Genomic DNA, 24,761 nt, shown 5'->3' with positions numbered 1-24,761 from the left:
CGTGATTGAGACACTCTGAGGGCCACAACATGTGAAAGATAGAGTGAAAGGAATGTGTGTGACTGAGACACTCTGAGGACCACTACCTGTCTAAGAGAGAGTGAAAAGAATGGGTGTGAGTGAGACACTCTAAGGACCACTACATGTCAAAGATAGAGTGAAAGGAATGGGTGGGATTGAGATACTCTGAGGACCACTAGGTGACTAAGATAGAGCGAAAGGATTGTGTGTGACTGAGACACTCTGAGGACCACAATGTGTCTAAGATTGAGTGAAAGGAATATGTGTGACTGAGACACTCTGAGGACCAATAGGTGTCTAAGATAGAGTGAAAGGAATGTGTGTGACTGAGACACTCTGAGGACCAATAGGTGTCTAAGATAGAGTGAAAGGAATGTGTGTGATTGAGACACTCTGAGGACCACTAGGTGTCTAAGAGAGAGTGAAAAGAATGGGTGGGATTGACATACTCTGAGGACCACTACGTGTCAAGGATAGAGTGAAAGGAATGGGTGTGAGTGAGACCCTCTCAGGACCGCTAGGTGTCTTAGATAGAGTGAAAAGAATGGGTGTGACTGAGACATTCTGAGGGCCACTATGGCCCTCATTCCGACATTGGCGGGCGGCGGGCACCGCCCGCCAGGCGGAAACCGCCATTTGGCCGCTCCGCGGTCAAAAGACTGCGGAGGCCATTCTGGCTTTCCCGCTGGGCCGGCGGGCGCAATGCAGACAGTGAAAATCTTTATGGGGCCCTGTTAGGGGGCCCCTGCACTGCCCATGCCAGTGGCATGGGCAGTGCAGGGGCCCCCAGTGGCCCCACGACACCCGTTCCCGCCATCCTGTTCCTGGCGGTAAAAACCGCCAGGAACAGGATGGCGGGAAGGGGGTTGGAATCCCCATGGTGGCGCTGCAAGCAGCGCCGCCATGGAGGATTCCCCCAGCCGGGGGAAATCCGGCGGAAAACCGCCGGACCCGGCTGGGCGACCGCGGCTTCACAGCCACGGTCGGAATACGAAATGAAGCACCGCCAGCCTGTTGGCGGTGCTTCAGCCGGCCTGACCGCTAGGGTCAGAATGAGGCCCTATGTGTCTAAGATAGAGTGAAAGGAATGTGTGTGATTGAGACACTCTGAGGACCACTACGTGTCTAAGATAGAGTGAAAGGAATATGTGTGACTGAGACGCTCTGATGATCACTACATGTCTAAGATAGAGTGAAAAGAATGTGTGTGACTGAGACACTCTGAGGACCACTAGGTGACTAAGATAGAGTGAAAGGATTGTGTGTGACTGAGACACTCTGAGGACCACTAGGTGTCTAAGATTGAGTGAAAGAAATGTGTGTGACTGAGACACTCTGAGGACCACTACGTGTCTAAGATAGAGTGAAAGTAATGTGTGTGATTGAGACACTCTGAGGACCACTACGTGTCTAAGATAGAGTGAAAGGAATATGTGTGACTGAGACACTCTGATGATCACTACATGTCTAAGATAGAGTGAAAAGAATGTGTATGACTGAGACACTCTGAGGACCACTAGGTGACTAAGATAGAGTGAAAGGATTGTATGTGACTGAGACACTCTGAGGACCACTAGGTGTCTAAGATTGAGTGAAAACAATGGGTGTGATTGAGATACTCTGAGGACCACTACATGTCTATGAGTAAAAAGAATGTGTGTGGCTGAGAAACTCTGAGGACCATTACGTGTCTAAGATAGAGTGAAAAGAATGTGTGTGACTGAGACACTCTGAGGACCACTACGTGTCTATGATAGAGTGAAAGGAATGTGTATGATTGAGACACTCTGAAGACCACTACATGTCTAAGATAGAGTGAAAGGAATGGTTGTGACTGAGTCACTCTGAGGACAACTATATATCTAAGAGTGAAAAGAATGGGTGTGACTGAGACACTCTGAGGACCACTATGTGTCTAAGATAGAGTGAAAGGAATGGGCATGACTGAGACACTCTGAGGACCACTAGTTGGCTAAGATAGAGTCAAAGGAATGGTTGTGACTGAGTCACTCTGAGGACCACTAGATGTCTAAGATAGAGTGAAAGGAATGGGCGTGACTGAGACACTCTGAGGAACACTATGGGGGTTATTCTAACTTTGGAGGAGGTGTTAATCCGTCCCAAAAGTGACGGAAAAGTGACGGATTTACCACCAGCCGTATTACGAGTCCATTATATCCTATGGAACTCGTAATACGGCTGGTGGTATATCCGTCACTTTACCATCACTTTTGGGACGGATTAACACTCCTCCAAAGTTAGAATAACCCCCTATGTGTCTAAGATAGAGTGAAAGGAATGGGTGTGACTGAGTCACTCTGAGGACCACTAGATGTCTAAGATAGAGTGAAAGGAATGGGTGTGACTGAGACACTCTAAGGATCACTACCCCTTCTGCAGGTCTCAGAAATGTTTAATTCACAGTCTCACGATTTCAGAACTGAAATATTTTCCTATTTAATTATTTACAACAAAATCTTGGCTGTTACTGATTTATCTCAAACAGATAACAATCATTGACAAAGCCAATAGTCCTGGCTGGTTTAGGTGTTTGACACTTGTTGTGTTTTATATCTGATGTAATGACATAAAATCCAAGTGGAGCCACGATGCCCGTTGGGTGTCACACTCTGAAAATCACTGAAATGTGGTTTATTTGTCCACACCCTTAACTACATAGGCCACACCATTTTTAGAACCCCTACCCCCCCCTCCCCCCCACACACACAAGGTTTTCATCCTACGTAAATCCCTGGCTGTACTTTAAATGAATACAACTTCTAGTAACAAGGAGGGGGCCTGGGGGTGTGAAAAGAGGGGGTCAGATAGGACAAAGAATACATTGGGATCCTTGTGGTACAACTGAAAATGCGTTTAATCATTCCGTTTGTCTTTCTACATTAGATGTGATGTACAGCATGATGTTTCTTGTTTTCACAGATCCATGTATAAAAATTACCATTTAGATTAGTTAAAGAGCCTGTTTAATACAATATTGATGATTTATAGCACCCAACACGCCATCCTCGGCATTTCAGTTGCAGATATTTTCAGCTGGCTCTAGTACTCCTTGCTTTGATCATTAGAAGGATGAGAGGAGAAGAAGGCTCTGCAGGACCTTAATCCTGTGACCTCTGGATTGCACGCTGACCTCTGAGATGTGAGTTATAATAGGAAATGTGCTGCAGTTGTTTGCTTACTGTGGTCTCTTCTGCTAAATAAGAGATGCCTGCTAGGCTTATTGATTTGGTGAAGCAGGTGTTAGCCAGGGTCAGCCAGCAAATGCATCTGTGCCAGAACCAGAAGGTGGATGCATGTTCCAGCACAGCAACTGACTACATATGTCCTGAAACGAGAGGACACCCCAGAGTAAATATTTGAAGAAAGCCTATTGTGTATTTCACACACTGGAGAGATAACATATCTTTGGCTTCCATATAAGAGCTCTCAAGTTTCCCAGGTCCATGCATGAGTAACTCATTCAGTCCAGGAGTCTTTCATTATTGGGGCAGTAGTGCTGAATTTATAATGGAACAAGGAAAACTACAACAACACTGCATTTTCCTGGAGTGTCAGTGCCTTCCAGTTCCAGGGCAGTAATTCATAGGGTGATCCCAATATTACTAGCAGGTACAGCCCCAACTTCAGTGCTTAACTTGAGGTGGTAGTTTCTGGTCTTTGGCGCGCCACTTATTAGTCAACACCGGCACTTATGACAGCTGCCAGATGGTGGCGCCATTTGTGTAGCTTAAAGATGAGCAGAACAACAGTTGTTTGTAAATTCAATATACATTAAGAATGACTAGTAAATGGCGCCCAAGTCATTCTGACAGCCTTGGGAGCTCGGACAATTGGAATTGTCTACTTGTAGCAGTGTGATGTTTGGTAGTTGTGTAGGTGCTGTCAGTAGTAGTGCTCAGAGTGGCAACATGTGGTGCACGCAGCAGTGGTCACCTGGCAAGGGTCCGTGCACTTATTTTACTTTTTACAAATTAAGCACTGTTCAGCTTACTCCAGTAGCCAACCTTCCTATGTTCCACAGGGCCAATACAGATAGCACTTCAAAGGCTGTCTTACACATAGTGCCCCAGGGACACCTTTGTGTGTTAGTTTAGAATTGCATTCCTGAATTACTGCAGTGTTCTTTGTGGATGTTCTGAAAAGTGCAAAATTAAAAACACAGAGCCATGGTACCTTTTCAGGAATCTGTGCTGTTCTTGATACCTTACCCAGTGTCTCTGAGGGACTCATTTACAAGAACTGAAGCACCGGCGTGTCAGATTTCTTACGCCTGCCTCAAATGCCCTAACAACACCATGGATGCACTGTATACACAATACAGAGCTCCACGGTGCAAGTTTTCAGGAATGCGTCAGAAATTCTGATGCATCCGTTGGTGCTAAAGTGACACTATTCTGGAGTTGCATCATAAAACGGACGCAACTCCAGCAATGCGTCAGAATGCAGGGGATAGTCCAATGTTAAAAGTCCTGCGTCAATCCTTATGCCTTGTCTGAGCAGGCATAAGGATTTTGTTGCAGTCAAGTCGCAGAGTAACACTGTGAAAAGTTGTAAATTTCACTGCATCAGTTCAGCGTGGCTTTAAATGTGGGAACGCCTACCCTGCATACGTTATACCTGGTGCAGGTAGAATGTGACGCAGGCCTCTGCAAGCTGCCAGAAGGCACAGAATTCACTGAGCTACCTTACCACCACTGGAATATTGAAAAAGTAGCAGGCAACAGTTCACGCATGATGCACAAAGTGCGATGAAGTGGGGTGCAGACACTTGTCATGGACAGTTAGGTGGGCCAATATGGGCATGTCTCTGAATGCCAGCACACCATTCTCCAAATGTCTCCTGCAACAGACAGGACACCAGCAGCCAGTCCTAAGAATGTACCCAACAACACTCTAATGCCTGGCATTTTTATGAGAAACTATAAATTACCAAATCCCCGGTACTACCTTCTAAAAATAGGACTGAAGATGCCCTGTGTGATATAAAACCACTTGTCAACTAGGCTCTTTTTTGGACTTCTCATATTTTACATAGTTTACTATGTTCATTTCACAAATATGAAGGACAGTAGGCCCCATTCCTCTGTGTGCTTTCCAAAGCTGCAGAGCAGACTCCTAAACTGTGTTCTTCTGCTGCTCCCCTATGATTGTTTCTTCCAGTATCAACACACACTGACCAGCCTTGCCAGGACCCTCACGCAACCATCCTCTTCAGTTTACCAATGCCATGGATTCCTTGGACTTTCATCACATAGAAGAGCTTTACTTACTTTTTTGTAGCTGTGACCACCTCACTACCCGATTCAAGCTATGACACATACACACCGCAGTCACAAACTGAACAGGGAGCCTGCCACACTCGCATAATTCCTACCTCCAAATAAAGCTGTTCCATTCCTGTGGGGAAGCTTACCTTACCTTTTACTCAGGGGCAGCACCTCTCCTCCCAGTGTAGACACTGAGGAGCATATTTACAAGGAATCCTTTCTGCTGCACTGCCCTATGCCAATTTTAAAGGTGCAATTTTGCCCTTTCCCCTGCACTGGTGCACAAATTGCTGCCTACAGTCAACGCATTTCTATATTTTTGGCCGAATTGTTTTTGTGCAGGAAGGGACACACTACTGCACATAAACAATCTATGAAAGTTTTTTTCCTCTTACTATGTGTGCTGCAGAATTTGACAAAGTCAAAGTGGTGCAAATGGCAGCCCCCACTCAGCCATTGGTATGTGATACCCCATATTAAGTACTCATTGGCTGATTTAACTGTAATTTATGACAGATGGAGTTATGCTTGTACACTGCATAGAATCCTTTCACTGGTGCAGATGACAAAATAATGCTTGTAAGCAATGCTTCTATTACAATGCATGGACAGTGAAGCGCCTAGCACATTTCCAAACAAAAAACTACATGCTAGCTCCAACTAGATGGGAAGTGACCTTACTGGTTTTCCTGCCAAAACTGTCTCTAAAAGTCGAAGCCAAGCAAAAGGACTTAATTTCCTATCACGTATTACCACAGGAACTGATATCACTGGATCTCCCATCATCCACCTAAACAGGAGGTGACATCACTGTTTTTTCCATCATCCATCTGGACAGTAAGTGACCTTCCTGATTTTCCCATCGAAACCATCTTTAAAAGAAGTAGTCATGCAAGAGGACTTCATTTTCCCATCAGACATCGGCCACAGGAAATAAAATCCTGCACTTCTCCCCCTCCCAGTACGTACATTTTGGCAGCTGCAACATGGTCGCACAGCAGAAGCATACAGAAGGTGCATCAGCACATGCCAAAGGTGAGCCCATCCATACCTGGACCACACTCAGTGTCAGAAACCCTGGTCCAGTCACCACCCAGCAATACTCCACAGCACTCCATAGGGAGAGAGATCCCAGATTCTGTTTCCCCCAAATGGGACACCTCACACCGTGATAGGAGCTGTTACTTGCACCCATACAGTTTCTTCAGAAGCCACCCATCCACACCCCCATGAACATACTAACAACACCCTCAACAACCCCACCCAATACACAAACACCAACAACGTTTACACTCCCACTCTACAGAAAACATGCCACAGCTAACCCACATGTCAACACCAACTTGCACGCATGCTTCTCAATATGATCACTGAGCAAACACATAACCAAAATATGAGACCTGCTGACTAGCAATGCACCGGACATTCTCTTTATCACAGAGATTTGGCTCAACCCCTCATCGGCTCCCAACATCCCCATCCAGCGGGCTGCAAGATCACTCAACAGAACTGCTTTCACAAGCCAGGATGAGGACTCACTATCATCTACAAGAAATCCATCAAATGCACAACAATCCACGGAGAACGTTATCACATTTATGGAACACCTGTGTTTCAAACTGCAAATCTCTGAAAACTTCACCTTGAGTAAAACCCTTACCTGCCGACCATCCAGATCACGAACCATCTCTACCAACCACATCACCAACTTTATAACTCCACTCAACATCGACTCAAGAGCCTAACTTCTCCTCAGTGCCCTCAACTTTCACCTGGAAGATCAAAATGACCCCTTGTTAGAAATTGGGGTCTCTGTTTGGTAGAAGTATACACCTTTGTCCAAATAGGGACTACAATCCTAGTCAGAGTAAGTCACACACAATACAAATTATCCTGTGCCCACCCTCTGGTAGCTTGACATTGAGCAGTCAGGCTTAACTTAGAAGGCAATGTATAAAGTATTTGTGCAATAAATGACACAGTAACACAGTTAAAACACCACAAAAATACACCACACAGGTTTAGAAAAATATAGGGGCTGATTCTAACCGCGGCGGGTGGCGGTCGCCGCCCGCCATGCGGTTACCGCCAAATGACCGCACCGCGGTCACAAGACCGCGGCGGCCATTCTGGCTTTCCCGCTGTGCTGGCGGGCGACCGCCAAAAGGCCGCCCGCCAGCACAGCGGGAAAGACCCAGCAACGATGAAGCCGGCTCCGAATGGAGCCGGCGGAGTTGCTGGAGTGCGACGGGTGCAGTAGCACCCATCGCGAATTTCAGTGTCTGCTACGCAGACACTGAAATTCTTTTTGGGGCCCTCTTACGGGGGCCCCTGCAGTGCCCATGCCATTGGCATTGGCATGGGCACTGCAGGGGCCCCCAGGGGCCCCGCGGCACCCCCTACCGCCATCCTGTTCCTGGCGGGAGACCCGCCAGGAACAGGATGGCGGTAGGGGGTGTCAGAATCCCCATGGCGGCGGAGCGCGCTCCGCCGCCATGGAGGATTCTCAAGGGCAGCGGGAAGTCGGCGGTACACCGCCGACTTTCCGTTTCTGGCCGCGGCTGAACCGCCGCATTCAGAATGCCCAGCGGTGCACCACCAGCCTGTTGGCGGTGCTACCGCGGTCATTCGCCCTGGCGGTTTTTACCGCTAGGGTTAGAATGACCCCCATAGGCTATTTATCTAGTTAAATTAAGGTCAAAACGATAAAGATTCAGTTAAGTGCAAGTTGAAATATCACTTTTACAATATTAAAAAGAGTCTTAAGTCTTAGAAATCAACAGTTGTCTCTTGGTTTCACAGAGTACCTGGTTTGTGTCAAGAATTACACTCACCGAGAACGCAGAGGAGGAGATGCATGGAAAAATAGGATGCGTGTCAGAATTTCTGGTGCAGCACAGACGATGTGTTGCTCCTTTCCACACTGCCAGGTCGATTTCCAGCATGCAGTCTTGGTTCCTCACTGCAATGTGGGTCTCTCTTTGACGTCCAGGGACAATGCGTGGAAATCCTGGGCATGTGGGATGAAGTCACAGGCGTTAAGTCGATCCGGTAGGTGATGCGTTGAATTTTCTGTCGCACGGCAGGAGCTTTGTTGATTCTTCACTCGGGAAGTCGGGCTGCGTTGTACCGGTTTGGCTGTGTGTCGCTTTTCTCTTTGCAGGGCAGGTTGTGCGTCGTTTATGGCAGGCTGTGCATGGATTTTCGGCACACAAGGAGTTCCTTGAAGGGATGAAGTCTTTTTTGGCTCTGAGACTTCAGAAGGCACGAGGCAAATTCAATCTAAACCCTTGGAGAGAACTTCTCAGCAAAGTCAGAGGGCAGCAGGGCAGCAGGGCAACAGCAGGGCAGCAGTCCTTCACAGCAAAGCAGTCCAGATGAGTCCTTTGGGCAGTCAGGCAGTTCCTCTTGACAGGTTGCAGGTTCAGGTCCAGAAGTGTCTGTTTTGGTGGGGTCAGAGACACAGTTTATATACCCAAAAAAGCCTTTGAAGTGGGGGAGACCTCAAAGAGTGGTTTTGAAGTGCACAAAGTCCCCTTTCAGAACTGGTCCATCTGCCAGGCTCCCAGTAGGGGGTTATGTAGTCCATTGTGTGAGGGCAGGCCACTAGCCTTTGAAATGTAAGTGTCAGGCCCTCCACACTTCCATTGCTGCATCTGGGATGCCAGCCCCTTGGATGGCTTTCACAATGGTTGACTGCCCTACAGAGATGGATCTCAGGAGGTCAATAGCCTCCTCACTCAGCAGCAGGGATCAGTGGGGCAGGGCCTGAGGTGCCTGGGGCGAAGGAGATTCCCACCCTCCTGGGTGATCGGGCACAGACAACTCACTGAGGGGCTACTTGGAGGGCGGTGCTGGTACGGGGGTAGCGGCTGTACCTGCAGCTGGGGTAGTCACAGAGGTATCCGCCACCACCAGGGAGCTCCCATTGGAGGAGGGATCAGAGAGTCTGTGTTGTCTCCTCCAGTCTCCGCTGTGGGGCTCCCCTCGCCCTCCGTCCCACTTGTTCCCTCGGCGTCAGTGGACTCTGCCTCCAGGGTCGTGTGGGATGTAGCTCCCTCTGTCACTGGTGGCCCTGCTCCTCCACCAGATGATGCTAATGCACATAAAGACAGGATGACAAAACAAGAAAGGGGGGAAGAGAGACAAAGGATACACTGGGTCAATGACTGCACCAACACCACCGTTGGCGTACACAGCACCCACACACACAGGGAACAGGCCTAAGCAATATGCATTGCACTACCAGTGATATTGTCACGGTTTCGGGCAGGTCTGATCAGGACTCTGGTTGGGGCACCCTTTGAGGTCACAGGTAGTGTACTGGGGCAGAAGAGCAGCTAAAGGCATACACGGGAAAGGACAGCTATGGACAGGCGCAGGAAAATAAAAGCAGAGCAACCCTTGTGTGAACAAACAGGAAACAGATTACTAATGGACAAACACGCTGGGGTTGTACACAGAGTAAGGCGCAGAAACTCCAACAGTGACAGGAAATGTCAATGCCTCTGTGCAGTTTGCTCTTACAGATAGTCACCCTGCCAGCCCCATAGAAAGGAGGCAGCAGAAGTGATTCTGTCTCTGGACCCTAGAGCACAAACAAGGATAGTACTTACATACGCAAGACACGCTCTTGTGGGTCCAGCTGGAAACACAGTGGCGATTCCTGAGAAAACAGCAATAGCACACTGTCACTGTTAGGCACTAAAGACAACGTATAACACTAGACAAGGATGGGGGATGGAATTGCCTCCTGGTAACCAGGAGCCAACCCCAGTACAAAGGAGGACACTTATACACTGGTGAAGACTGATAGAACACTTACCAGACACAAATACAGAGAGGAAACGGAAACAGAAGGGAACAAACTAAGAGGCAGGGGCATTTACTGGGAACAGGCTCAGGCTGAAGCAAAGGCAGGACTAGGACTTGAAAACTGGGCGCAAACTTCTGGCTGGAACAAACAGAGATAGGACTGGGAAACTGAGAGCAGGCTTTGGCCGGAACAGGCAAGGACAGGACTGGAATACAGGGAGTAGGAATGAGCAGTAAACAGGACTCGGAAACAGAGAGTAGGTTCAGGCTGAAACAAGGCAGGAGCAGGGCCGAGAAACAGGGAGCTGGCTCTGGAAGAAACAAACAGGTACAAGGCTAAGCGATAGGGAGCAGACTCTGGCTGGAACAATCAGGAGCAGGGCAGAGAAACAGGAAACAGGATCAAGCTGGAACAGAACAGGAACAAAACTGTCCACCATCCAATAAGGGGTCTGTAACACAAAGGAATCGAACTCCAGTGCACGACGGGGATCTTGAGGAAATGGCTGCTTATAAGCAGTTCCAATCTGGGGTGCACAGGAAAGGTCTCAGGTGTGTGTAGTTTCAGACACTTGCAAGTCTTGGAGGAGAGGATCCGGTGAAAAGGAGCAACTGGACTTCTCCCATAGAAAACAATGGTAAACAGTATCCAGGCTTTCCTGTCTGCCAGGCTGTGCATTATGGGATTTTCAGTCCCAGGAAGCAAATGTAGTACTACAAAAGTATACCATGGCCAAAAGAGAAACAAACCGGAGTCAGCAAGGGACTCTAGATAACTGTTCAAGGTGATTCCCAGGCAACCGAGAGTCCCCTTACAGGGCCCCCTAGAAATGAAACAACAGAGTCGTAACAGGCGCAGGGCCTGGCCTTTTGTCAGGTCCTTTGTCCATGCTCCCTTAGAAGCCCAGCCTGTGATGCACATGACTGAAGCGGGTGTTGGAAATAAAAGGCCAGACACGGCACCTTACACCCACTGATGTATAAAAGTGTGCATTTAGTTTGGAGTGATGTGAATTGATGTAATCAATCATAGCATTTGCAAAGTGCAGCACTATCACCCTAGGGTATCTGGGCACTGAGGGTGCCTTGTCTCAGTCGAAGAACCACGTCTTGAGTTTCCTTCTGAAGTCTGCCAGGGAGGGAGCTGTTCGGAGATGGAGGGACAGGCTGTTCCAGGCCTTGGTTGCTGCGTAGGAGAAGGAGCGGCTTCTGCTGCAGCTGCGATGGATGTGAGGGGTGTGAGCAAGGTAGAGCGTAGTTTTCTTCCTGGAACATAGAAGATCAGTCGATGGTTGATTAAGGATGGCCCTGGGTTGTGGAGAGCCTTGTATGCGAGTGTGTAAGTGATAGGTCTACAACCTTCTGTCTATTGGGAAGCAACTACCACGTTATAACACTTGACTCACTCAAGGTAGCGAGGCATAGTAGTCTAAGGACTACTCAGGAGAGGCGATGTGAGATACACAGGCATGACAAACAGCACCCAATAAATCATTTTCCAGCCAGTGCTTTTATTTATATCACAAAAAAGTGTTATATTATGGATCCACTACTGAATACTTTGCAATAATTACAAGTCCACACACCCAGGGAGCCCTGAATTCTAAGACAATGAGACCTCCCACATATACTAGACACAATCTGGAGGTTGCAGTTATTAAACGTAGGTCAACAGCCTTTGTCAGGATGTCACCACATTCATAAAAGCAGACACAGGCCAATACATCATTATTCTTCAGGGTGGCATTTGCATCTTTATTTTGACCTAGTTGAGAGGTGTAGCAAGGTCCAAAGGGTTGTAGACAGTGGATGGGGCTTACTCTGGAAGGGATGTGGCCACAAGAGACAAATCATGTTCCAGGACTAGAAGAGGGCATGGCCATCTGTCCCTTTCAGTTTGATAGAAAACATGGGCTCTTCCTACTGCCCACCTATCAGAGACATTGCTTTTACAGTATGAAAATGAATAATGTAGTCTCCCTCTCTGGGTCTACCCCTTCCTATCTGCCAGGGCCTTAGAGGTGACCGTACAGGCTACCCCTTGAGCTCAGATCTCTTCCACATCCCTAGATCCCTTTGGATCATCTCATAGGACACACATCTATGAAAGGGAAAGCTTCCAGTCACTCCTGCTAAACTTTATGTGACCTCACTCGCTTGACTGCCTTTTGATTTTTTCATGTCCATGTCTTTCCTTCTCTGGAATGACATCATCTCTGTTGGTAACATTTCTTCTAAGCACTGTTTACTCCTCTCTAGAGTTGGATCGCAAAGATCTTGTGACATGAGCGTCAACAAGGATTTCAGATCTGACAAGTTCTGGTTTCTTGATGCCTTCTCTTCAGGAAGTGGACTAGTATTCTGGCTCTTAATAATCATAACTGTGCTTGACCATTTTAAGAAAAATCAATTTTCTGTTTCTTTTTTCACACAACATTGGCAATTTTAAGGCAGTGAACAGTACGGACGACCTAGATTTCCCCCCCTGTTCTGTGATGTCCCTCTCAGAAAGGAAAATATTGAAGAGATTGTGCTGAGCACAGAATTGAAAGTCACCCAAAATAGCCACTGAGGCCATTATGGTGAACTTGTCATTGTCACAATCAGGAATTAAACAGAAGAGAATGGAAAGGATATGATGAAATCAATCGTGGACTCTGAACTCTGCTACCATTCTCACCATTGTTATTTTAAGTGCACTTAAAGAGTTTTGGTCAAAGGCGAGCACACTCACAGGTCAATCTTGAATGACAGCAACAAGGTTGATGGTGACCTAAGAGCCATATGTAATTTCGGTCAATGAATGCATGCGACTACCATTCACCGCTCCGACTAGTCTTTATTTTTTTCCTTTTCTTTTTCTTTTTAGTTTCACAATTTTTTTATTTGGAAGAATCGCAAAATACAGAATTCTACAAAGGTAGGAACGAACATTTGTGGCAACTTTGACAGAAAACATCAATAACATTGTACATATATAGTACTGAAGTACACAGAAATTACACTCAACCTTTTATACAATGAGCGGACAGGAAACACCGTCCCTGTGGGAGAACCAGGAAGGCCATTACTAGTAAGGGAAAAGCCAGTTGGAGGGGAGGGGGTGATGTAGCTCTTGGGCCACACATACGGTGCAAATGTTCAGAAGAGGATGTGTCCTGTCGATGCATTGAAGCACAGGAGCAATGGAGGTCAACAGACCCAAAGTCGCATTGGTGATCCAAATAGGTCATCACTTTTGATGAGGAAGGGAAGGGCAGCGCGAAGAAGGAGTTCCGTAATTGAAGATCGCCAGAAGAGGGTGGCTGTGAGCAAGTTCTGCCGGGGAAATAGTCAGTGGAGTCCGAAGCCTATTATGTAGATTATCAATATGTTGGCAAAGTAATGGTAGTAGTATGAGAAAGAATAGGACACTATGGAAAACAGTACAATGTAGAATCTCACTATAATGGATGCAGAGCCCTTGTGCCGCAGGGGTGGCACCGACGATTCAGGGGAGTTGGGATAGGATTGCAATAGTAGGTACTGGAAGATGAAGAAGAGGAGGATGTGGGACAGAGGGAGACGCAGACTAGGAAGTTATGAGTAAAGGGAATTTGAGGCAGGGGATAACAGACAGATGGTCGAAGACTCAAGTTAGGATAAGAATAGCGAATGTGAATGGGTGAGGGGTACATACATATGTGTGTGTGTTACCGAGGGTGGAGGAACAAAGGGAAAGGTGGATGAGGCTGGAAGTGGACAAGCGGGAGAGGGTAATGATGCTGGGGCTGGTAGTTCACGGTGGGTCTACTTCATCCTGGAGAAAAGGTGTCCATGTGTGGAGTAATAGGTCCGGTTGGTCCTGCAAGTTGTAAATAACGCTGTTTGATACATTTCCGATATCCATTCATCATGCGTACAGGGGATCGCCAATGTTTAAGAATACAAAGTTTGGCCGTGGCGAGAGATGGGTCGGTAGCTTCCGCAAAACAGGGGATCTTTTCCCTGCTTGGTGAGGACGGTTATAGTTGCTTTGTTAGAAATGGGGCCCAAGGTGTCAGTAAAGGCCTTAATTAGAGAAGTGACTATGGCTCTCATTATGAACTCGGCGCTGGCGGTCCACATAATGATAATTCCACTGGGCCGGCGGACGGAAACAATGTTTTCCGGCCAAGTGGAAGGCAGGGCCTGTACATTGACACCAGCTCCACATGAAGCCGGCGGCAATGTAGCAGTGCGGTGGGTGCAGCAGCACCGGTCACGCATATCACTGCCCATATATCGGGCAGCGACATGCGCAACTGGGCTAAGCACGGGGACCCCTGCACTGCCTATGCCAAGTGCATGGGCAGTGCAGGGGCCCCCATTCCGCCAGCCTTTTCCTGGCAGGATGAAGCTTCAAGGAAAGGCTGGTGGAATCAGGTACATTATCCGGCGGGCAGTGCTGCTTGCAGCGCTGCCATTTCATATATGCAACTCCTCCATCGCCAGGCTGCCTGGCGGCGGAGGCCTGTTCATAAAGAGGGCCTATGTCTTCTCCCGCCACTTATAATATTCAGCAGGGACTCCATCTTCCCCTAGTGCTTTATGATAGGATAGTTTAGGGATTGTTTGGGCAATCTCGTCCTGGCTGATTTCACCCTCCAGTAGTCTCCTGCCATCTCCATTGAGGTAAGGTAGAGGGACGTCCGCTAAGAAGGCAGACAGTCACTCAGGATCTTCTGTAGTTTCGGGAGTATAGAGTGATCAGTATCAGGCTGCGAGTTCATTGACAATATCATTGGGGTATTTGAGGACGTCTCCAGTTGAGGAGCAAATGGCCGGTATGGCAGTTGCGCCGCCAGAAGGTGGCCTGCATTTTCCCCATGTTCGTAGTGGCGACCCTTCATTCTGCTGAGGGCATGTTCCACCTTGGATGTAAAGAAGGTCCATTTTAGCCTTCTCGAAATGACAGCGACAGGCTGGTGAGGGTTTCTGTTGTATATCGGCACATGAAGGTCACTATCGCATCCTCTAAATCTGCTTGTTGAGTGTATCTTTTTGCGTTTGTGAATGGCCGCATCTCTCATTAGTTGTCCCCAAATGGTCACCTTCGCTGTGACCCCCAGAACTCTGCCGAAAGCGACTGAGTCTCTGTTGTTTTCTAAGTAGGTTACAACATGAGATCTAAATTTGCTTTTCCCTGTGGTGTGCCGTAATGCAAAATATTCGGACCCCATGGCTTGCGCACTGGGTTACCAAGCCCCAAGTTAAGGGTGAGGAGGACAGGGGAATGGTCTGAAAGTGCAGCCACTAATATATTGGAGTCCTCAACATGGGCCACTATCCTGTGGGTTACCAGAAAATAGTCTAGTCTAGAGTGGGTTTTGTGTACGTGCGAAATGAAAGTGTATTCCCGATCTGATGGATGGGCAAGACGCCAATGGTCTGTCAGGCTGTGATCCAAATAATATCATCAAAAAGGGCCCTTTAGGCTGCATTGCAGTGAACTAGTGGACCGGTGTGGTCAAGAATAGGGTCACATGCCAAATTCCAGTTGCCCCCCAGGAGAAAATGTAAAGTCCTAATCTCTGTGAGAAGACGGTTGAATTGTAGGAAAAAGGAACACTTAGGTCGTCATTATGACATTGGCGGTGAGTGATAAAGTGGCGGTAATAGCATCAACATGCTGCCGGTAATTACTGCCAAATTATGACCATGGTGGTGATAACTCCCATAGCCAATGTACCACACCAACCGCCAGGGTGTTAACACCACTGACCACGGCGGTAGCCATCAACAGCCAGCCCACCATATTAAGACACAGCACACTGCCACGATTTCCGGGACGGTACCAAAGCCATCAAAAGCCTGGCGAGAACACTACACAGAAGACCAAAGACTCACCATTAGAGACACAGAGAAGATAAATGCAGCCATGGAACCCCAACTGCAGGTCTTCCCGATGCTTTTCTACACCATGCTCCACCTGGAACACCCATACAGACGAAGATGACGACAGTGAGTACAGCCGCCTTGCACACAAGGGAGGGAGGGAGGGAGGAAAAGGAGAGTGACACACACACGCACAACACACACCATTCAGATACACACCATACACACAACCAGCTGCAGAAGAAAAACAGTGTCACAGGACACACTTCATAATAACAACAGTAAGGCAGAATTGAAAATGTATTTGCATGACAACAGCCACCATTATACATGAACCGTTGTCCAGAAAGGGCCAATGCCCAGTGCAAAGTACAAAAGGTCCACATGGCCACAGGGCAGCATCCAAGCCCCAACTTGATCCTGACATTCACCGCACCAAACTGTGCAGGGTCAACATGTTGGAAGTGGGCAGCTACCTCAGGGGGAAGGGAGGTGAGGGCACCTCAGCTGAAGTGGGAAACTCACCCACTGGTTCTGGAGGGGGCTCCATGCCCATTTCCAATGCTGGGGAGTGCAAGGTCACAGTCTCTGAAGTGGGGAACTTGCCCACTGCTTCTGGAAGATGTTCCATGCCCATTTCCCAATGCTGGGGAGTGCAAGGTCATAGTCTCTGAAGTGGGGAACTTGCCCACTGCTTCTGGAGGGGACTCCATGCCCATTTCCCAATGCTGGGGAGTGCAAGGTCACAGTCTCTGAAGTGGGAAGCTTGCCTACTGCTTCTGGAGGGGGCTCCTTGTACAACAGTCCCTGGAGGGTGGCCTACATGCCCTCTGCTGGAGGTGAGGGCTGCATAGTCCCTGCTGGAGGAGGTGTGTCCTGGGCAGCCTCTGCTGGAAGTGAGGGCTGCTGTTTCTCTCCTGGGGGAGGTGTCTCCTGGACAGCCTCTGCTGGAGGTGAGGGCTGCTGTGTCTCAGCTGGAGGAGGTGTCCCCTGGACAGCCTATGCTGGAGATGAAGGCTGCTGTGTCTCAGCTGGAGGTGAGGGCTTCTTGCCTTCCATTGGTGGTTGAGTGGGAACCATTACTGTCACTGGTGGTTGAGTGGGAACCTCTTCTGTCATTGGTGGTTGAGTGGGAACCTCTTCTGTCATTGGGCGTTGAGTGGGAACCACAGCTGTCATTAGTGATTGAGTGGGAATCCTACCCATCCTGGCTGGTAGAGTGGGATCCTTCCCTTTCCTGGGTGGTGGAGTGGAATCCTTCCCTTTCCTGGCTAGTGGAGTGGGATCCTTCCCTTTCCTGGCTAGTAGAGTGGGATCCTTCCCTTTTCTGGCTGGTGGGGTGGGATCCTTCACTTTCTTGCCTCCACGACTAGGAGGTGCCTCCACTGGCCCCGTGGACTGTTTGGCTGAGGTGCTGGACTGGGTCGTTGGGACCCTGCTCTTACAGGCAGGACGGGGGTGGAGGGGGAGGGAAGGGGTCAAGTTGGCCAAGGAAAAGTTTCTTGGGAACGGTGGGGCAGGATGAGGGAGGAGGGATGGGAGTGGAGGTTGAGGGAGTGGTTGTTGGAGGAGTATGTCTGCTGGACTTGGATGCAGCTGCATGGGCAGTGTGCTGATGTGACATGGATGGCTGTTGGGTGTCTGAGTGCCTGCGTTTGTGTCCCTTAGGAGGGGGGACAGACAAGGTGGGAGAGGACACAAGGGACGCATGGATGGATGTTGTAGCGGTGTCTGCTAGTGAGGTGTGTATGCTGCTTGGTGTGGTGATGGTGGCGCTGGCTGTTGAAGCAGTGCATGCAGGTGTGAGTGCGAATGTGACTGTGAGGGAGGAGGAGGAGGAGGGGGAGACAGTGGAGACAGTGGATGTGGTTGTGCAACTGTCTGTTGTTTGTGTGAGTGCATGTGGCCTGAAGTGTGCTGCCTGTGTTTGACTGTGCTACTCTTGTCTGATGTTTTGTGTGCATGCTTGTCTGTATGTGTGCATGGGATGGGTTGGGGTTGAGGAGACTGGGACTGAGAAGTGGTAGTTGGAGGGGGGACGGTAGGAACAGGGACAATTGCTGTCATCAGAGAGGAGGCCAGAGCCTGGAACGATCTCTGTTGGGCCGCCAATCCACTGTGGATGCCCTCCAGGAATGCATTGCATTGCTGCATCTGGGATTCCAGCCCCTGGATGGCATTCACAATTGTTGACTACCCTACAGAGATGATTCTCATGAGGTCAATAGCCTCCACACTCAGGGCAGAAGGGCTCACTGGGACAGGGCCTGAGGTGCCTGGGGCAAAGGAGATGCCCCCCTTCTTGGTGAGCGGGCACGGGCAACTCAGTGAGGGGCTACTGGGAGGGTGGTGCTGGTACGGGGTTGGCAGCTGTACCTGGAGCTGGGGTGGTCCCAGAGGTGTCCACCACCACCAGGGAACTCTCATCGGAGGAGGAATCAGAGTCAGTGTTGTCACCTCCTGTCTCTGCCGCAGTGCTCCCCTTGCCCTCCGTCCCACTGTTTCCCTCGGCGTCAGTGGACTCTGCCTCCTGGATCCTGTGGGATGTAGCTCCCTCAGTAGCCGGTGCCCGTGCTCCTCCACCAGATCATGCTAATGCACACATGGACAGGATAACAGAAGAACAAAGGGGGGAGGAGAGAGAAAGGGAACACTGGGTAAATTACAGCAGCAACACCACAGTTGGCATACACATTTCCATCGCACACAGGGTTCAGGATTGAGCACTATGCACCACACTGGCAATCAATTGGCTAGGTGCCACAGCAAGATGAGGGACAAACACCGCCCACTGCAGCCCTCCAGGGACCCACTAAGCCATGTCTGACATGGAATACAACTTAGCTAGGTTTCCTGAATTTGCTATACACCCATTACCCTTGAGCTGGGTCACGTTGCAATGTCTGACCTGGCACTAAGGGGCACCCACTGACTCACAACCACCACCTACCAATGAGTGTAGTTACACACACTGTACTCACCCCCTTGTGGCTGCTGTGACGCCCTCAAGCGCCCATCCAGATCTGGGTAGGCCACAACCAGTATGCGGGCCATCATGAAGGTCAGGTTCCGACAGGCACCCCTTCCTCTTTGGGAGAACATCCCCAGTTGGGCCTCCGCGGTCTTCCGTACCCCGTGTCTCAGGTCCTCCCACCTTTTCCGACAGTGGGTGCTATGCCTGCTGTAAACCCCCAGGGTCCGCACGTCCTTGGCGATGGCACGCCACAATCCCTTCTTCTGATGGGTACTGACCTGCAGAAGAACACCATTACACATACAATCCAGCCTGTTACACATATGGCTCACAAACTGCATTTCCATCTCTATTGGCACACACATCACCTGGCGCCCACCATGTACACTGCCAACAGACATAACATCCCCCAAATGACACAATTCTTGTACACACATCTCCATGCAACCTTGGCACATGCATCGTGCCCAAGGTGTACTCACCTGTTTGTCGCGAGGCCCATACAGCAGTACATACTGGGGTAGGACCCCTTCCACCAAATGCACCAACTCCTCCGAAGTGAAGGCAGGGGCCCTTTCCCCGGTCACAAGGGTCATGGTAGGTTTCAGACAGAGGTCACAGCAGCACATGCAGTGTAGGTGTTGTCCTGTGGAAAGTCAGGAATCAAGTGAGGGTTTAGATAGAAAATGGCGGTCACGTCTGCGGCGGTGTACACTGTCATCGCCGTCGCTGATCCCCATTGGCCGCTGTACTCCATAGAGCCCCATATTAGCTAATGAGGAATTGCACGGCGGTACGAGACCTCCTTCCGCCACAACGCCCAACGTCGGCGGAGTTACCTCACTTCTACATGTCCCTAGATACAGGACAGGCGGTCGCCATTTAATGGTGGTAGACAACATTCAGATAATCCATAACTGTGTGATTGCTGATGATTGCACGTACATTGCCATTCCAACTGTCCCATCACATTAATGCTTTATGTGCACTCGGGTGGTGGTTCCATTGTTCAAATTGTGACAGCCTACTCACTCTTGTGTCCCTTAGATACTTACCACTGCAGATGAATGGGAGGAGGAGACAAGCCCCCGTGTGCAGACCCCTTATGGACTTCGCTACACTGGAGGACTGGCACATAATACTCACCTATAGACTGGACAGGGCCTCAATCACAGAGCTGTGTGCCCAATTGGAGCCTGATCTGATATCAGCTATCCGTCATCCCACTAGGATCCGCCCTCTTGTGCAAGTCCTATCAGTGCTCCATTTCCTGTCAACTGGTTCTTTCCAAGTGACAGTGGGCTTTGCAGCAGGAATGTCACAGCCAATGTTCTCAATCATGCTGGCTAGGGTTCTGTCTGCCTTGGTCAAACACATGTGCAGCTACATCGCTTTCCCCCAGGAAGAAGATTTGGCCACTGTGAAGGCAGGATTCTATGCAATGGGACATATACCAAATATTGTTGGTGCGAATGATGGAACACATATTGCGTTTATCTCCCCCCTGCCAGAATCAACAGGTGTTCAGGAATCGGAAGAGTTTTCACTCAGTCAATGTGCAAATGATGTGCCTGGCGGGCCAGTACATCTCCCACGTCACTGCCAAGTATCCTGGGTCGGTGCATGACGCCTTTGTTCTGAGGAATAGCAGCATCCCACAGCTGATGGCACAACTACAGAGGCGCAGAGTGTGGCTAATAGGTGAGCCTGAGTGCCCACCCAATGTATGTCAGTGTATGCCTTCTGGTGTTAACCCCATACCATTGTGTAAGGCTAATGTTTGTCCCTCAATACTTGCAAGTGACTCAGGCTAACCAAACCTATTGTGGCTCCTGATCCCTTTGAGTAATGCCAGCACAGGGGCTGAGAATCATTACAATGATGCACATGGGTGAACCAGGAGGATTATCGAAAGGACCTTCGGCCTCCTGAAGGCCAGATTCAAATGCCTGCATCTGACAGGTGGATCCCTGTGCTAGTCACCTGAGAAGATCTACCAAATAGTAGTGGCATGCTGCATGTTGCACAACCTGGCACTCAGACGACATGTGCCTTATCTACAGGAGGAGGAGACTTGAAATGCCCCTGTGCCAGCATTGGACCCTGAGGACAGTGAGGATGAGGAGGCAGTGGATGAGGATGTGGACAACAGAACATCTGTTATACATCAGTACTTCCAGTGACACACAGGTGAGACTGTGTAACTGACCATTCCTCTGACTATTGTTTTATCTGTGTGGCTGTAGCAGGATGGCATTCACTTCCTTTGCATCTCTACTTACTATCACAGTTTTCAGACCATTTGCACATGATGTGACTGTTTCCATAAATGCACATTTTCATCACATTAAACACTATCAGTCAGGTTGTGTTCAAGGGTGTTTATTGTAGTGCAAATAATTGACGGAAAAGTGCAATGGAATGGGGTGATGGTAGAGGAAAGTCCAGGGTATGGTTCCATTCTGTTTATAGCACAGGTCCAGTGTCCAATAGAAAGGGGAAAGGGGAGCAAAGGCAGTTCAAAGTGGACAAGGTGACAGGGTGGGACACAAGGGGGACATTCAGGAGGGTCTTATTTCCTGGCGGTGGTCTTGGTCTTGGCAAGTGTCTCTGGCTCCTGTCTAGGTCCCAGGGAACGTTTGTGGGGTGGTTCACCTTCTGCAGGGGGAGGGGTGCTGGTGGCCTGTGGGTCCTTTGGCAGGGCTTTCTGCCCACTAGCTGCAGCGGAAGTGGAGGGCTGGTCAGTAGGCTGGCTAGTGGTAGGGGACCGCTGGTGTGCTGTCCATTTCCTCATGATGTTGGCCATGTCTGCCAGCACCTCTGCTATGGAGATCATGGTGGTGTTGAGGGCCTACAAATCCTCCCTGATCTCCTGATGGTGTTCCTCCTGCAGTCGCTTGTTCTCCTGCATGTTGGTAAGGATCTGGCACATCTTGTCCTGGGATTGTTGGTAAGCCCCCAGGACATTAATGAGTGCCTGGAGAGTCGGTTCCCTGGGCCTGTCCTGCCCCTGGTGCACAGAGGTCCTCCAAGTGTCCCTGTTGCCCTGTGCCTCTGTCCCCTGAACGGTGTGCCCACTGCCACTGACTCCTGGACCCTGATTGTCTTGTGGGTGAGGTGTGGACTGGGGTCCCTTTACAGGTGGGCACACTGCTGATTGATGTGTCCTAGGGACAGAGGTGTGGGGACGTTGGGTGGGTGCTGTGGTGTTGGATACTGATGGGGGAGGCTCTGTGATGGACTGTGAGTGGGCTGTGGTGTCCCTCTGACCAGTGGTCCCTGATGGGCCAGGTAGTTCATCCAGATCCTGAAGTCCAAAGTTACTGTCATCACTGGGGGCATCTTCTGTTGGGGGACTGGTTATACGTGGCATCTCCTCTCCGCTGAGATTCGCTGGTGCACCTCTGGGGATGTAAGTGATGTATTATTCCTCATGTCTGTGACAAGTTGTACATCCCTGGCTTCCCCTTTTTCATTGCTGTTGGCCTGCCGCCTTTTTTTGTGTATTATGATGTACTGTGGGCTTGTTAGTTCTTCATGGTGTGCATGCTTTTGTGATGGGTGTCCATGCAGAGCTGGGAGGGCTGTCCATGCATTGGTATAGCTTGCAGGACTAGGCATTGGGGTTAGTCATATGTGTAGGTGCAGTGTGTGAGATGTAGTGGAGTGATGAGAGTGAGGGTGAGGGGATGTGATGGCATGCAGGTATTGGGGGTGATAAGTAGTAAATCTTGACTCACCAGTGTCCAGTCCTCCGGCAACTCCAGTGAGTCCCTCAGGGTGCAGTATTGCCAAGGCTTGCTCCTCCCATGCTGTGAGATGTGGGGGAGGAGGTGGGGGCCCACCGCCAGTCCTCTATATGGCAATCTGGTGCCTTGATGCCACGGAATGTACCTTTCCCCAAAGGTCGTTCCACCTCTTCCTGATGTCATGCCTTGTTCTTGGATGCTGTCCCATGGCGTTCACCCTGTCCACGATTCTCTGCCATAGCTCCCTCTTCCTGGCAATGGATATTTGCTGTAGCTGTGCTCCAAACAGCTGTGGCTCTACCCTATTTCCTCCACCATGACCCGCAACTTCTCAACAGTGAAAAGGGGGTGCCTTAGTGGGGACATGGGTGTTGTGTGGTGTGTGTTGGTGGGAGGGTGTTGAATAATGTGGTGGGGTGTGGGATGTGTGGGTGTTTGTGGTGTGTGTGTGTAGTTGTCTCAGTGGTCTTGGTTTCAGTCTGGTGGCAATAATTGGTATTCATTAAGGGTTGTGGGTAATTTGGGTGTGTGTTATATGGTGCTGTGGGTGGGTGGCTGTGGTGTGTGTATGAGTCTCTGGTGCGTGATATTGCTTTTGGCCAATGTAGTGTTGTTTTGTATTTGGGTGTCAATTCGGAGCGCGCCGGTGTGTACCGCCAATGGTTTACCGCCACTGAATGTCCGCCATGGTGATTTGTGGGTCATAATGTGGTGGGCGTTATTTTGTTGGGGTAATGTATGGGTGTTGGTACCGCCACTTTAGCACTGACCTTTGGGGTGGTGGATTTGTGTGTGTGGCAGTATTCTGTTGGATTGGTGCGTGTGTGTGTCATAATATGGCGAACAGATATCCACCACCACGGTCGTATGTTAGCATCCGTCACTGCGGCGGTAAGCAGCATTTACTGCCAATGTCATAATGAGGGCCTTTCTCCCCTCAGGAGCATTAACAGGACCAACACATACCACATGGTCGCCGATTCCCTCGCCACCTTTTTCCATCGCAAGATCACGGAAATCCAGGACAGCTTCAACTCCTCGCCCCCCACTACCACCACGGCCACCACCAAACCCGACGCACCCAGCCACACCAACCTCTTGCTCTCCTGGACCCACAAGGCTCTGGACTGGATCACATTCTTCCTCTCTGGCAGCACTCAGAGAGTCCGCCTCCTCCCATCCTGTCGGGAGACGCCAAACCCATCTGCGGCGTTCCCCGAGGGTCTTCTCTCAGCCTAACTCTTTTCAACATCTACATGGCACCGCTCGCCAACATCGTCTGATCCCACAACCTCAACATCGTCTCCTACGCGGATGACACCCAGCTGATCCTCTCACTCACTAAGGACTCACTAAAGACCCCACCACCGCCAAATCAACCTCCATGACGGACTGCATGCCATCGCCAACTGGATGGAGAAGAGCCGCCTCAAACTTAACTCGGACAAGACGGAGATTCTCATCCTCGGCTCCAACCACTCTGCATGGGATGACTCCTGGTGGCCAGCCACCCTAGGAACCGCACCAACACCCACCACCCACGCGTACAACCTAGGTTTCATCCTAGACTCATCACTCGCCATGACCCAGCAAGTCAACGCCGTCTCATCTTCCTGCTTCAACACCCTCCGTATGCTTCGCAAGATCTTCAGATGGATCCACACTGAAACAAGAAGGACGGTCACCCACGCCCTCCTCAGCAGCAGACTGGACTATGGCAACACGCTCTACGCAGGAACCACAGCCAAGTTCCAGAAGAAACTACAACTTATACAGAACGCCTCCGCACGCCTCATCAATAGCATCCCACGCCGCGTCCACATCTCAGCCCACCTCAGAGGCCTTCACTGGCTTCCTGTCACCAAGAGGATCACCTTCAAACTCCTCATCCACGCCCACAAAGCTCTTCAGAACACAGGCCCGGCCTACCTCAACGAGCGACTCACCTTCCACAATCCCACCCGCCAACTCCGCTCCACTAACCTTGCCCTCGCTGCTGTCCCTCACATCCATCGAACTACAGCAGGCGTCAGATCCTTCTCCAACCTCGCCACCAAG

This window comes from Pleurodeles waltl, chromosome 11, assembly GCF_031143425.1.
Source record: "Pleurodeles waltl isolate 20211129_DDA chromosome 11, aPleWal1.hap1.20221129, whole genome shotgun sequence".
NCBI classification, from domain to species: Eukaryota; Metazoa; Chordata; class Amphibia; order Caudata; family Salamandridae; genus Pleurodeles; species Pleurodeles waltl.
The sequence above is the reverse complement of the archived record's forward strand: the minus strand, read 5'-3'. Positions refer to the sequence as shown.